The sequence below is a fragment of the Podarcis liolepis genome, assembly GCF_965112155.1.
Source record: "Podarcis liolepis genome assembly, chromosome: 14".
Lineage (NCBI taxonomy): Eukaryota > Metazoa > Chordata > Lepidosauria > Squamata > Lacertidae > Podarcis > Podarcis liolepis.
In genome coordinates, this window is record NC_139569.1 from 37491200 (window position 1) to 37506208 (window position 15009).

The following is a 15009-nucleotide window of genomic DNA, read 5'->3' on the forward strand; positions in this document are numbered from 1 at the left end:
TTTCACGTGTGCTAAACCTCAGTCTAAGGGTTTTTGGTTTTTTAAAAAAACTGTTTAACCACATCAGTTAACAAACATGGATACATATGCTATGATGTTATTGTTTTAGTTAAATAAATCTTGTAAATTGTTATTAAGGAAATGAATATTTTTCTCCTTCCAATAAAGTACAGCAGAAAAGTTGTCCAAAGATAAACAGTTAACTTATTAAACCTCACAATAATTTCACGATTTTGTGTCTATGTGTTTCTAATAGTGTAACCAAATCAGTAATTTTAAATACAACTGTAAAAACGACTCGGAAAATTTATTATTCCAAAAATGAAACCTTCATCTGGTTGTAAATATTAAGATTATACCAGCAAGAATGAGTCTGTCTGTAAAAAAATGATTTAAATCAAGTCTTACTGACTAGTGATTGAAATCGATTTGATTTAAATCAAATCCACTCTGGTTTAATGTGACTCTCAGAAGAGGCATTCATCCCAGGGGTAGCACCACTTCTACGGTGGCATCTTCCTCAACAGACACATGCGCATTAAGAATTTGGAAAGTCTTTGTGTGTCTCTCCCCTGCTTCAGAACAATTCCCCCCTCATATACTAGCTTATGCAGATTTAATTGACCAATTTAAACTCTTTTATTATTGATTTGACAAGACTTATTTAATTGCCTGGCAGTCCTATTATTAACCTTTATGACAAATTCCTTGCTGAATAATGAAAGACTCAAGTGGCTCTGGGGATTCTCTTGCAACACCACAAAACAATAAATGTCTTTCATTAGATGGCCGTGTCGTGTGTTTACCGGACGTCTAGAGAGCCTTCCCTGAAGTCATATTCTGAAGGTGGTTCCCCTTTGAGCAAAGAGTGGAGTGAAGATTATGAAAGTGTAATAAAAGAGTCTGTTGCTACCTTCTGAAAAGTGCTGTTCTCGATTTCCACCCAGACGCCCCCGACCAGTGGGTGTGAAAAGCAAATTTGAATGCATATATGGGCTCCCTTAATTGAACGAGAAATGCCATCGAAGTATTGAAGCTGCTGCAAAGAACTTAAATAATGCAGAAAATGCCGATTTAACAGCACCAGAAACACCCAAATATACTAACCAGCCAAGCCAAAAGTTACTGTTTTGCTGTTTTGTTTTTAATTATTTACTTGTTTTTATTCTGTATTCTGCCAACCACGCTGAGATCTTATGAGGAAGGGTGGTGTATAAAACTAATAAATTAACTTAAAATAATTACAGTGGTACCTCGGGTTAAGTACTTACCGTATTTTTCGCTTTATAACACGCACCCGAACATAACACACACGTAGTTTTCAGAGGAGGAAAATCCGTAGGCATGCCATCCGTAGGCATTTCCTCCATAACACGCACAGACATTTCCCCTTACTTTCTAGGAGGAAAAAAGTGAGTGTTATGGTGCAAAAAATACGGTAATTTGTTCTGGAGGTCCGTTCTTAACCTGAAACTGTTCTTAACCTGAAGCACCACTTTAGCTAATGGGGCCTCCTGCCGCCGCCATGCCGCCGGAGCCCAATTTCTGTTCTCATCCTGAAGCAAAGTTCTTAACCCGAGGTAATATTTCTGGGTTAGCGGAGTCTGTAACCTGAAGCGTATGTAACCTGAAGCATATGTAACCCGAGGTACCACTGTATCTGAATATGCATCTGTGTTGGAATTGTTTTTAAGATGGAGTTTAAGGCTCTCGATGACTACTAGCAACAATGCTTATGTTCCGCCTCCACTCTTGGAGAAAGTATGACAGTTGCTGTGAATTGCAGGTGAGGAGAGTGCTGTTTCCACTCAGAATTCCACTTGCAGAATTCCCATAGACATTTGATTGGCCACTGTGAGAACAGAATGCTGGACTAGATGGGGCACTGGCCTGGCCAGCAGGGCTCTTTTTCTTACCTAAGTACAGTCATACCTCATGTTATGTTTGCTTCAGGTTGCAGGTTTTCAGGTTGCATCCCACGGCGACCCGGAAGTACCGGAAAGGGTTACTTCTGGGTTTCGCTGCTCGCACATGCGCAGACGCTCAAAATGACGTCATGTGCATGCGCAGAAGCGGAGAATCGTGACCTGTTTGTGCGCAGACACGGGTTGCATTCTTTTCAGGTTGCGAACGGGCCTCCAGAACGGATCCCGTTTGCAACCAGAGGTACCACTGTATAAAGGTTATGGTAGGGTTACCAGACGTCCCCGGATTTGCAGATCTGTCCCCAGACAAATTCTGTCCCCGGAATGTCCCCAGATTTGCAAATCTGTCCCCGGGAAACGTGGCCGCGGCAGCCTCAGCAGTCCGGAGCCAGCCTGTTAGCGCAGTTGGCTCTGGCTGGCTTCAGGAGCTGCTCGCTGCCATGGCGCCAGCATTTTTCCTGCGCCACGGCAGCAGGCAGCGAGCAGCTCCTGAACCCAGCCAGAGTCAACTGCACTACCAGGCTGGCCCCTCCTGGGCAACGCCCGCCCGCCCACGACTCCCAAGCCTTCCCTGATCTGTCAAAACAAAGGAGGAAGGAGATTGGGGAAGGCTTGGGAGTCATGGGCGGGTGACGAGCCGTTGCCCAGTTTTTTAAAAAACTGAGCATTTATGTTTCACAGGGTGCGAAAGAAGGGCTTTGCACCTTCATACAATATGCATGTGTGGTTGGGCCCAGAGTCTTTTGCCTCACCACCCCCATAGCTGTCAACCGTCCCTTATTTGGCGGGAAACTCCCTTATCCCAGCGTCATGTCCCGCTGCTGTCCCTTATTGATGATGTCCCTTAAATTTCCCGGGTTTCAAAGGAAGCAGCTCCTCTCCCTCCCTCCCTGCCGGCCAGGGAGGAGGGAGGCTCCAACTGTGTTGCTTGGCTGCGTTGCTCACCCAATAAGGAGTCTAAGAACGACGGGGGGGTGGAGCTTGCATGCCTTGTGCCGATCAAATCGGCCACGTTGCCTGGGGACTCGCCTTTGCTCAGCGCTTCCCAGCAGTGAGGTGACGGTGCTTTTCCTTGCTGCATCCCCTTTGCCGGGTTGCTGCGCTGTGGGAACCACCACTTGAGGCTTTGTTTGTCTGCTGGCTGGGCTTTCTGCCTTTGGCTTGGAGGGGCTCAGAGGCGGAACATACCTGTGCCCGGAAAATCCCCTATTTTGGCTGCTGATCCCTTCTTTTCGAGGCTGCTGATCCCTTATTTTCAAATCTGTAAGGTGGCAGCTATGCCATCCCCACTACTGACTCACTGTTGCTACTCAGCTTCGAAAAAAAAGAAAAAAAAAAGTGTCCCCGGATTCACTGGAAAAAAATCTGGTAACCATAGGTTATGGTGCCTTCCAGGTGTGGAGCACCTTTGCTCCTGGCAGATGTTGCTGAGCTACAACTCCCATCACATCACCCTTGGCCATTGGCCATGCTTGCTAGGGCTGATGAGAGTTCAGCAACATCTGCAGGAGCAAAGGTGCTCCACTGCCAGTCTACCTCATCCTCTGTGGGCTGAGTTCCTACATAACAGAGCTCTATGCAGAGGGGGATCCCTCTGTGTTTCTGTTGAGCCCTTTTCTTCCCTTTCCCCTCCATCGCTTGTCCCCAGCCAGGCGGGTTCCTGCTGTGCAGGCTGCAAAATGATGCTTGAAAATACGAGATCCTCTCATGCCTCATATACACTTGATTTGGCAGCCTGTACTCCGCCTGGGTCCTGGCGTGCAATGCAAGGTTTCTCCTGCAAAGAGCACAAACACCCTCTCTGTGCTCTCAGAAACATCATGCCAATTTTCTCCCCATTCCCAGATTAGGTTTGTTGCATGTGTTACCCACAAAGGAAGGATTCAATTTTAGATTAAGGAGGCGTGGTGGGGGGAGGGAAAAAAAAATAAGACCATGCCTTTATTTTTTTTCTCAGCAGGAAAAAAAAGTTGATCTATTCAAGGGTGGGGTGGCGGGGAGAGGTAGGGAACCTTGGCAGGAACTGTAGTATCATATCTCTTGATCAGAATTAGCTATATACGGTAACTGCAAATTAGCATGCAGGCTTTCAGGATCAGCAGAGTATGTCTTCAGGCTAGATGTAAAACAGGGTTGCCATACAGACAGTATTCAGCCCTCATAAGCATTGTCCGGGTGGAAATTGCTTAAATGTCCTGGAAAATCCGCATAACATCTTTGGAAATATGTTGGGTGGCTACCACAGAAAGACCAGTTTGGTGGTGGCACCGCCTTTTCTGAATCCCCTTCGCCATGTCTGCCTGCTAGGCTTTAAGGTCCGCTTTCTCCTCCTCCCAGTCTCCAACTTAAGACTGACTAAATGCAAACTCTGTGGGTTCAGCATCAAGCCAGTTCTCTCCCACACCCACAAAACTTTGTTTAACATCGAGCCTGAGGAAGGATTCTGGAGAACTTGAAAGCTTGCTCACTTGCATGACAATTGGATTAAGTACTAAAGGCATTTATTGCCTGTCGGTTGATTTTTGGTTCCTAAGGACTAGCATGGCTTCTTTTGCTTTTGGGGGTTTTGTTTTGTTTTTGCTGAGGCAACTTAAAATGAAATTTATGCTTGTTGTAAACTCAGCTCTGTCTTCTCCTGTGCTCCGTCTTGGTTATCTTATGTAGATAATTGATTTTAGTTAGGAGTTGTAAGCTGCCTTGGGGGCTTTGCAGTTGAAATGTCATAACCCTCAACTGTCCTGGAAAAACCAGGACATCCTGTTTTTTCATGGCGGCCATTGTGGGCACTGCAGTCTCACACTTCATCGTGATTTTGTGAAGGCATCACTATTGTTGTTGTCATAATAATTTCAATTTATTACCTGCCCTTTAGCATCAGATCCAAGGAATGGTTATGACAATTAAAATTCAACATTAAACATACAGTGGTGCCTCGCAAGACGAAAAGAATCCGTTCTGTGATTCTCTTCGTCTAGTGGTTTTTTTCGTCTTGCGAAGCAAGCCCATTGACGGATTAGCGGATTAGCGCTATTAGCGGCTTTTAGCGGCTTATCGGCTTATCGGATCAGCTGATAAGTGGCTTAGCGGCTTAGAAAAAGGGGGGGAAGGGAAAAAAACCCGCAGGAACTCGCAAGACATTTTCGTCTTGCGAAGCAAGCCCATAGGAGATTCGTTTTGCGAAGCACCTCCAAAACGGAAAACTCTTTCGTCTAGCGAGTTTTCCGTCTTGCGAGGCACCACTGTAATTGAAACAAATTGCAGTCCCAGGAATAGGGTGGGCCCTGAAAACAAATATCCCTGGTCAGAGGCCATGGTTAAGAGATGTGTGGTAAGCCTACACTGGAAACTTTAGAGTGTTGAACAAATGTTTAATATACAGGGTTTGGGGAAGGATTCTGTTTATGACTAAAATAAGATATAAGCAGTAATGAGTGGGAGGGATCAGCACAGATTTTCAAAGAAAAGATTGGTGGCCATTTCTGTGGCAATGGAATCAATGCAAAACAATGTGATAATTATGGCTGGGTTAAGTATGACATAATCAATTGAATTTCTATATGGTTTTGAGTATTTCGGAAGAGGGGAAAACTAAATCACCAGGCAAAGGAGGGGAAAAAGGGAAATAAAATCCACCCCACACACTCAGCGATGAGCTTGCTCAAAAACTCTGTGCCAACTGAAATTCTAGAGAAATTCTGAGGTGCCCCGTGTATTGAGGCACAAAAAAGGGAAACCTCTTTGCATAGGAAAGAGCAGCGTTGCTCTGGTGGTTCCTGTGTACAGAGCCTTTTGAGGCTCCCTGTTAATTTAAATGGAAAGAAGTGATGTACAGGCAAAACAACAGGCCCATACTCATCTTCCTGTAGGGCAGGAGAACCCCTTTCTGTGTGCGTTTGTGAACTAAAATGCCTTCATATGCACATCACAAAATGAAGCTATGTAAGGAATACTACATCATCATTCACACACATACACACACACACAGTCAAAGATTCCACTTCAGAAATTAGATTCAGCTTGTTTATGTTGATGAATAGGGCCTTAGATGCAGATAAAAGGCGGATTCATTTATTCTAGTGTCAAGCAAGATGCACTTGGCTTGCTGATCCAGCAAGACAGCTAGAGCTTTCCATAAAATATTCATGTGTGTCCCAATATTGTTCTCTCTTTAAGAGTATCGTTCTTTGTTTTTTAAAATGTATAGTGTAACAATGTGTTCTCCCCAAATGCAATGAAGGTTGTGTCCCAAACAAGAGGCTAAATTGGCATATGAGAGCCAGTGTGGTGTAGCCGTTAGTGATGGGCAAGGACCTCAGAGGCTAAGGGTTCAACTCCCCACTCAGCCTTGAAACTTAACTTACCTCACTCGTTGTTGTGAAGATAACATGGAGAGGAGGAGGACACACACACACACCACCACCTTGGGTGTCTTTGGTATATGAATGAAACAATAAATACTTTATTAAGTCATGGAAAGCTGCAGAGCAGAGAACAGAAATGCTGCTAAATGTATGACGAACCATAATACATGGTACGGTCATTGTGGTTTGTGGATGGTGATCAACTACATGTTACTCAGAGCAGACCCATTGAAATTGAGGAACATGACTTGGTTAGATCCATTAACTTCAGTAGGTCTACTCTGGAGTACAGCTCAGTTGGTTACCACCCCCACATCATACCCTCCCAACATTTTTCTGATAAAAATAGGGACGTCCTATATTATTATTATTTATTATTATTACCACACCCATCTGACTGGGTTGCCCCAGCCGCTCTAGGTGGCTTTCAGCATATATAAAAACACAATAAAACATTTAAAAAGTCCTACAGGGCTGCCTTCAGATGTCTTCTAAAGATTGTATAGTTACTTATCTCCTTGGCTTGGGGGTTCCATAGTTCCATATAGTTCAACATTTTTCGGATGAAAATAGGGGCTGTCCCACCATACACTCCAACATTTCTCTGATGAAAATAAGGCCTTCCTAAGGAAATGTGGGACATTCCAGGATCAAATCAGAAACTGGGACGGCTTTGGTAATACCAGGACTGTCCCTGGAAAATAGGGAGACTTGGACATATGGCTGAAATCCACCTCCTATCAGCCCTGGCCAGTATGGCCAATGTTTAGCAACGATGTGCATTTTCAAGGTTCAGATCAAATCTGCTGGATACAACTTTTACCCAGATCCCTTGGGAAAGTGAAGTCCATCTCTCTTTTTCTTTCTCCTGGGCAGTACAGGGACTGATCTAGAGGAGGGGAGAGAGAAATGATAAGCAGGGGTGGTGCCCACAACGCTCACTTGAAACCACAGATGTGTCTAGGACACATAACAGTTGGCAGTCTCGATAGAAGAGAACACCAACTTCCTCAGAATGCCAGGCGCACAGGTATGGGGCGGGGTGGGGGGGAGTTTATTTTCTTATCAGTGAAACCACTGTTCTTTCTGGAGTTTTGGCAGAGGCCCACAATTGCTGGCTTGGCTTACTAGACCGCCATTATCTGTGGTCACCGCCAACTCCCTTTCCAGCTTTGAGTCCTCTGGCATCCAGCAAGGACTTGTGGGTTAGGCAAGGTCATTTCTGATTTCTGATTTGTGCAAGGTATGGGGAAAGTAAGAAGCAAGGGAAGCTATATGTGCTATTTGGAAAAGACTTCTGGATTTGAGACCTCTGCGGTAAGGACAGAGGAGCCAACTCTTAGAGGCCAAGGTCCCTTGGCCGCCCCATAAAACATTTGAGGGGACCAGGGCCCCCAAAAGTTGATAAGCATTGCAATTCATATGGCTTGTGTGCACTGCGTCTTGTGATAGATTGTGTGGGGTGGGGCTTACCTGCCCCCCCCCATTTATTTATTTTTAAGTTGGTACCATTGGGTAGAGAACTGTAGGAACCGGGTGTCCCGCTTGCCAGAGGGCTCAGTGCATTTACACTGGCAACTGGATTTGTGAGTCCCTGCATTTTTGGAAAACTGGCTTGATGCACATCGAGAGCCCCCCCCCCCACTTTTTTCCACTACCAGAATGCAAGTGGTTAATGCAGAAAATGGCATTAATTTTGCCTTGCAAATAAATTGATCAGTATGCAAGACGCTTGTCACCAGCTGAATCATGGTCCACAGTTAAGGTAAACAGATCTGGGATGACACTTTCTGAGCAGAATACCAATGCCGTTGTATTTCTTCCCAGAGGTTTTCTGACATTTCTTACGAATTCCTTTTGAAGGAGGGTTCGGCTCCGAGAAGAAAACAGCAGTTTTGCAGGACTTCTTGCCTACGAAGGTGGGTGGGTGGGATCTGATCTGTTGCATAGCGTTGCTGAGTCTGGATTTGAGGGCATTTGCTTATTAATTTGTGTGTTTTATTTGTGGTGAGAGAGAGGTAATTTGCTATATAACCTGTTTGTCGCTTTGGAGTTTTCTTTAAAGGCATATGCAAAAATATTCTGTGTCCGTTCATCGTTCCATTGCGCTTGCTGGATTCATTTTTATATTGTGCTGGTAAAGTGCTATCCGATAAAAGGTGGGATGTAATTGCAACATAGCCTTCTGCTGAGTCAGATCATGGATGCCTCTTGCTCTGTACTGTCTGCACTGACTGCCAGTGGCTCTCCTGGCTTTCAGGCAAAGGTTGAACCTCGGATCTTCGATATGCAAGGCAGATTCTCTATCGCCGAGCTACAGCCTTTTTTGGAGCAATCTTTTACAGTGGATGTTCTCTTGATGCTTTTATTTCAGTGAGTTCTTTGCTGCCAAGTGGCTTGGGAGACTCTCTCCCTCTCTCCCACCCTCTTTAAATCTTTGTGTATTAAACTCTTTCATAAAACTGCTGGCTATTGCTGGTGGCAAAAGGCCTTTAATTTGCAAGGCTCAGAACCCAGTATTATTAGTCTGACTTTTTTTTTTAAAGGATAATTTCATGTGCTGCTGATTCAAGCTAAGAAATATTATCTCCTTGGCATTCATGTAAAATGGAGACTTGTTTGGAAGGAATAGGTAATTCAGGGCACGCAGCCAGATATGTTAAAACTTGTATTATTATTTTTTAAAAAAACACACCCCAGATTTATATGCTGCAATCACATGCATGTCTGGGAATTCCATTGAACCTCCACGTAAAGACGTATAGGATTGGGTTGATAACCTGGTTAATTTAGGCTTGTAAACAGCCATCCACGAAGTCCTAAGATTCTTCCTGGGGCACATCAAAGAGCCAGCTTTTTTATTTCACTGATGCCTCTGTACTGTCACACCTGATTACCTGAGGTGAATAGAAATTGATTTCCAGGTGACCAGGCCAAAACATAAATGGTAAGAGAGTTTTTGCTCTTAAGGCCGCCGATGGGCCACAAATGAGAGAAGTAGAGGTATCGAGGCAAATGGGATACTTAAGGTTGTTTGTAGCCTAGTAACTATTATGGACTTAATTGCAAAGTTTAATTTTGTGCCTGAGCTCTTGGCACGCAGGACTGGGATCTTTCATCCCAGGGTTCGAAATTCAACAGGCGCATTTTGCACCTGGCTATCGGCCACTTGCAACCAAGTGAAGATGCTGGGACGCCAGGATGGGGCCTGGTGTCTCCACCATCTGGAGCTGCATGCCTGGAGACCCTTGGATTTTGCTAGCAACACATCCTGTAGATATTTCATCTGCACACTTGGAATGAATTTCAGGAACCAAAAAGTTGCATTGAAAAATATGGCCCCCAAATGGCAGCAAGGCATTCTGTTTTGGCGACTGTAACCCTGGTTTAAGGAGCCATTTGGCGCCTAAGCTTAGTTATCTGAGTTTCTAACACTGCTTTCAGTTCTTATAGATGTAGTATTAGAACATAACAAAGGCATGAGAAGATACCCTTTGCATACCGAATTATTTCCACCTGTCTCCTCCCAGGATCTAGGAAAAGTGGTGTGGCAGCTGACATACATACCTGAACCCCTGCCATCTTTTTTCTTTGAAACTATCTAGTATAATTTACTAGAAAGGAAGGTACTTCCCCCCCTTTTAAAAACCAAACCCAGAAATTTTCAATTAACCCCAGTTTCCCATTTTATCCAAGGTTAAAAGCTTCAGAACAAGCCAGCATCTTAAACGATTATTTGAAGTTGGTGTAAAATCTTTACTTGTTCTGACTCTGATAACCAGGTTGTTGTTTTTTAGTTTGGAAGAAGCAGGCAAGCACGATTAATCAAAGACCTCCAAATTTTATTTTGGTGCACCAAGAAGAGAAAAGGGAGCGGACTGTGTGTGTTGTCTCAAGGATTGTCCATATCGCAACATCTTTGTTTATATTATTTATTTTGTTATGTGCTGAAGTTCTCACCCTGGGCCAGCAGGGGGATACTGTAGATAGTTTTCACTCAGGTCCACATATGCAAATAAGGGATTGAAATTGACATTCAGTGATTGGATAGTTACAGAAAATGGTTACTCTTGCGTTCTAGTGGAGCTCTATATAAGCAGGCTGGCTGAACCCTTCAGTTCTGTTCTGGCCTGTGAATAAACAAGAGCTGTTTGAAGAATCGCTGTGTTGTCTGATATGTTCACCCACAACTTAACATATTTGGCAATATTTATATACTGCTTTATAGAAAAGAACCCTAAGCGGCTTACATAAAATAGTATATTGAATCAATATATGCAGGCATTGAATTTAGTGAGACTAACAGAATGATCCTAACTATTATAAAGAGCTGGTGTAAATTACACTGGCATAAGTTTCCTCTGTTGTGAACTCTGCAGTAGGTTTTTGGAGAAATTTGATATACGCTACCCTTTTTGCTGGCTGAGTTCTGCTGGGTTGCTGAAAAGTGTTTAAAATAGATGTAAGTCTCTCTCTCCCCCATACCTTCCATCTCTCCCCCCCCCCGTCCTTTTTTTTTGGTACTTACAACAGAATAAGTCCCACCTGGTTTCCCTGGCTGAGCCCCTGCTGATCTGGGGTGAGGGGCATATGCCAGTCAAGCCCTAGTTCAGCTGGGACATCCTAATTTCCACCAGATCCAAGCTGTCCCATCTTGGAGGATATTGAGTTTGGATTGTGCTGCTTCCTGGAAATAAGTGGCTTTAGGATTGCAGACACAGTATGGCTTCAGTTCAAACAAATGTAAAGCTTTGCTTTTTAAATTAACTTCATTTGAATGCTTGTAAATGTTAAGGAAAGCGTGACAGCTCAGTAGCGAGCACTTCCTTGACTTCAGATTTTAAGTCTTAAAATGAAGGCATCAAAAACGGTTACCATGCCAATTTTAGCATGGATGAATTGCACCTGGGGGGAAAGTTAGTTACAACCTTGGTTTTTTTTTTATTTGACTTGTATCATATATCCATTCCAGTTGCTCAGTTTGACTTGACTTGAGCTTTATGAAATAATGCATTTCTAAAAGTGGAAAATGTTCTGCGGAAAAAGTATAATAGCAGAAAATGTTCCACCCAATGTAATTGGTTCTGAATTGTGCTCAGAGAAGACATTGCAAGTATTTGACATATCAGAGACTTCAATTGCACCTCCTGGGCATAAAAGGGAGATGTTTCTCACCTGGATTTCCTCTTAAAATGCATTGTTTCAGTCTTTCTGCTCTGTAGCACTTTTGGCTGATGAAGAGTTCCCCTAATAAAACCTAATGTACCAGGCAAATTTCCTCAAAGTAATATTCAGTAGCAATGATACTACATAAAATGCCCATCATTGCATGGTGACTGGGTACAATATAAGTTGACTTTAAGGAGTTCTCCAGGCACAGTGGAACTGCCATAGATACGTGTTGAAATACTGCACTTCTTTCCTTAGTTCAGATCGTGGTAAAGCTTAACTGTGGTTTGATGTGACGCCTGGACTGATAAACCATGGCTTGCATTTGGCCTGCAGAGCAAAGATCACATTGGGCTGTAGCCTGACACTCTAACCACTACACCACACTGACTCTGCTACATCACCCACTATACCACAATACAGGCAATCCTCATTTTGCCTGGGGGTTATGTTCCGGACCCCCATATGCATCTGTGGGGCCCCTGTTCCGCCCTATTAGTGACGTTTTCAGGTCACTTTCAGGTTTTGCGCCATGCACATGTGTGCAATCAGGTATCAGTTGGATGTGCATAAATCCGTTATTGTATGTATGCATGTTTGAGTGGTTTAGTGGTAAACATGACCACTTTAATGGCCTTATCCCAGATGCAGTTACCATCTTGTTGCCTTTCTTTGCCATTTTCCATTGGCTCTTAAAACCACTTTGTTCCATCAGGCTTTTAATAATGAACTGTTCCCCTATGGGCCTTTTCTGTCTGCGTGTGAATTGATCGCTTGTTTTCATTTGAGCTCTTGTCTGCATTTGATTTGTGCCTTTTTTTGATGGTTGCTGTTAGCTTTTGACTTGTTTTAAGGTAAGGTAAAAGGTAAAGGACCCCTGGACGGTTAAGTCCAGTCAAAGGCAACTATGGGGTGCGGCGCTCAACTCACTTTCAGGACAAGGGAGCCGGTGTTTGTCCACAGAAAGCTTTCAGGGTCATGTGGCTAGCATGAGTAAACCGCTTCTGGCACAACGGAACACTGTGACGAAAACCAGAGTGCATGGAAACACCATTTACCTTCCTGCCACAGCAGTACCTATTTATCTACTTGCACTGGCACGCTTTCGAACTGCTAGGTTGGCAGAAGCTGGGACAGAGCAACGGAAGCTCACTCCGTTGCGGGGATTCAAACCTTTCAATCAGGAAGTCCAACAGGCTCAGTGGTTAAGAACACAGTGCCACCTGCTCCCTTTAAACCTTTTAAACCTTTATTGTACAGTACTTCATTTCATTTAAACTAAATTATAACATTAGAAAGTTATAATAATTGCAACCACAATAATAATCATCACAGCCACCACCATCATAATAATACCATCAGAATAGCTTGTGATGCAAATTAGGAAAATGATGCAAAGTAGGAAAGGAAAGTAGTAGAGGAAATGCTTTGCACTCCGAAGGTCCCAGATTCAATCCCCAAAATCTCCAGGTAAGACTGGGAGAGACTTTCGCCCGAGAGAAACCCTGAAGAACCATTGCTGGTCCGTGAATTTCTTTGATAAGGTTGTTTTTATCCACCCTTTACCACATGTTTCCTAGTTATGGCAATATAATCATACAATTTAAAAAAAACCAAGTAAAGCAGTTTCTCCAGTTATATATAAAAAGTGGAACAATTATAAGCAAAAGCAGCGTAGTATAAGCTAAACAAAACAGGTGTGTGCCCTACAAAAATACCTTACCTGTCAAAGGCCGGGGTAAAGAGATGTATATTCACACAGCAGAAGCTATGCAACGAAGAAGCTAGAGATGTAAGTAGCATTGCAGGGGTTTGGACCCAGAAGATCCTTGAGGTCTCAGCTCTACCATTTTATAATTCTTGCTCTGTGCGGAGGGTGCTCCACAATTTAGTGGCTGCCACAGAAAAAGCCATCTCCACACGCTTCTTAGGCAGTGTTAGAAACTCAGCTATGTAAGCTCTTCGTCACATGACACCTTTAAGCCTGGGTTTCGGTTGCCAAAACAGTATACCGTATTTTTCTCTCTATTACACGCAGATTTTTTCTTCTAAAAAGGAAGGGGAAATGTCTGTGCGTGTTATGGAGCGAATGTGGGGGGGGGGGGTCCCTGGAGCCGATTAGGGGAGCGCAGGAACAAAAATCAGCAAAAATCAATCGTGCGTTGTGTCCGAGAGGGAAACCTGAAAAGAGGAAGTTGCAGCTTTCCTGCCCACCCTCCTCTGTTTCGTTGCTGTGTTTGCTCAAACGGAACAAAGAGCAGGCAAATCCCCTCCCCTCCAGGCAAGCAGAGGGGAAAGCAGAGGTCTTTCCTTCTAGTAATTCCTCTCTGTGCTCCTCGCAGGCAGCCAGAAAGCATGCAGGAGGAGAGAGAAAGCTGGCTTCGGTTTGTGGAAACTTTTGCCTTTCTTTCCTCCCTCCCGTAAAATCCCTCTCCTGCTTTCTTAGCCAGCTGCTTCTCTGCACAACGCTCTCTTGTCCCTTCTGTGTTTTTCCTTCACTCCCCACTTAAAATGTAGTTACAAAGCATGGATCCACATGGATCCTCAGGATCTTTGCATTGGGCCACCCCAAATTCACCATCAGATCACATAGCAGCCTGCCCCCCCCCAAATCACACACCCACTGTTGCCTGGGGCTGCAATGGTGCAAAAACGTGGTTAAAAAGCATGGATCCACATGGATCCTCAGGATCTTTGCATTGGGCCACCCCAAATTCACCATCAGATCACATAGCAGCCTGCCCCCCAAAAATCACACACCCACTGTTGCCTGGGGCTGCAATGGTGCAAAAATGTGGTTAAAAAGCATGGATCCACATGGATCCTCAGGATCTTTGCATTGGGCCACCCCAAATTCACCATCAGATCACATAGCAGCCTGCCCCCCAAAAATCACACACCCACTGTTGCCTGGGGCTGCAATGGTGCAAAAATGTGGTTAAAAAGCATGGATCCTCAGGATCTTTGCATTGAGCTACCCCAAATTCACCATCAGATCACATGTCTGCGGCCACAGCATGAAGCACAAAAATGATACATCCACTGTTTCATTCAGAATTTTTTTTCTTGTTTTCCTCCTCTAAAAACGATGTGCGTGTTATGGTCAGGTGCGTGTTATAGAGCGAAAAATACGGTATATAAGCACCATGTTTTCCTCAATGAAGTTTTTTTGTGTGTCATTATTAATTTTATTTCTATATACCACTTTACATTTTAAAGAAAAAAATCCCAAAGCACTTCACAGCACATTGAAACATCAAACAAAACCATCCAGAATAAAGCAAATTCAAGCTTTGAGGAAAATATTTCAGATCCTTCTCTAAGTGACATTTTGCTTTCTCCATATTTAGTTGCCTACTTGATTTATATGGCTGCCCTGTAGCAGATGTACTCTAGCAAACCAGGGTGGGGTACTGGTTAGAGTGTTGGACTAGAACCTGGGAGATCAGGGTTCAAATCCCCATTCAGTCATGAAGCTTACTCCTTGGAGGAAAAGGTTGGGATATAAGCCCTTGTGCTTATCACCTTAAAAAAGCCGGAGGGCCAGCCAGGTG

At 44.0% G+C, this 15009-nt stretch overlaps 1 protein-coding gene across 5 annotated transcripts in view; it reads left to right on the forward strand.

Moving 5' to 3' along the window:
* Positions 1–15009, forward strand: part of ARNT2 (aryl hydrocarbon receptor nuclear translocator 2) — a 146814-nt gene that overhangs the window by 22184 nt on the left and 109621 nt on the right. The window contains exon 1 of one of the 5 annotated variants that reach the window (XM_083475340.1): positions 8065–8205. The exons of the other annotated variants lie outside the window; for them this stretch is intronic. The gene's annotated coding sequence lies outside the window, so the exon portion shown is untranslated. Of the gene's footprint in view, positions 1–8064; positions 8206–15009 lie in introns of those variants that run through there. 5 annotated transcript variants of the gene reach the window in all.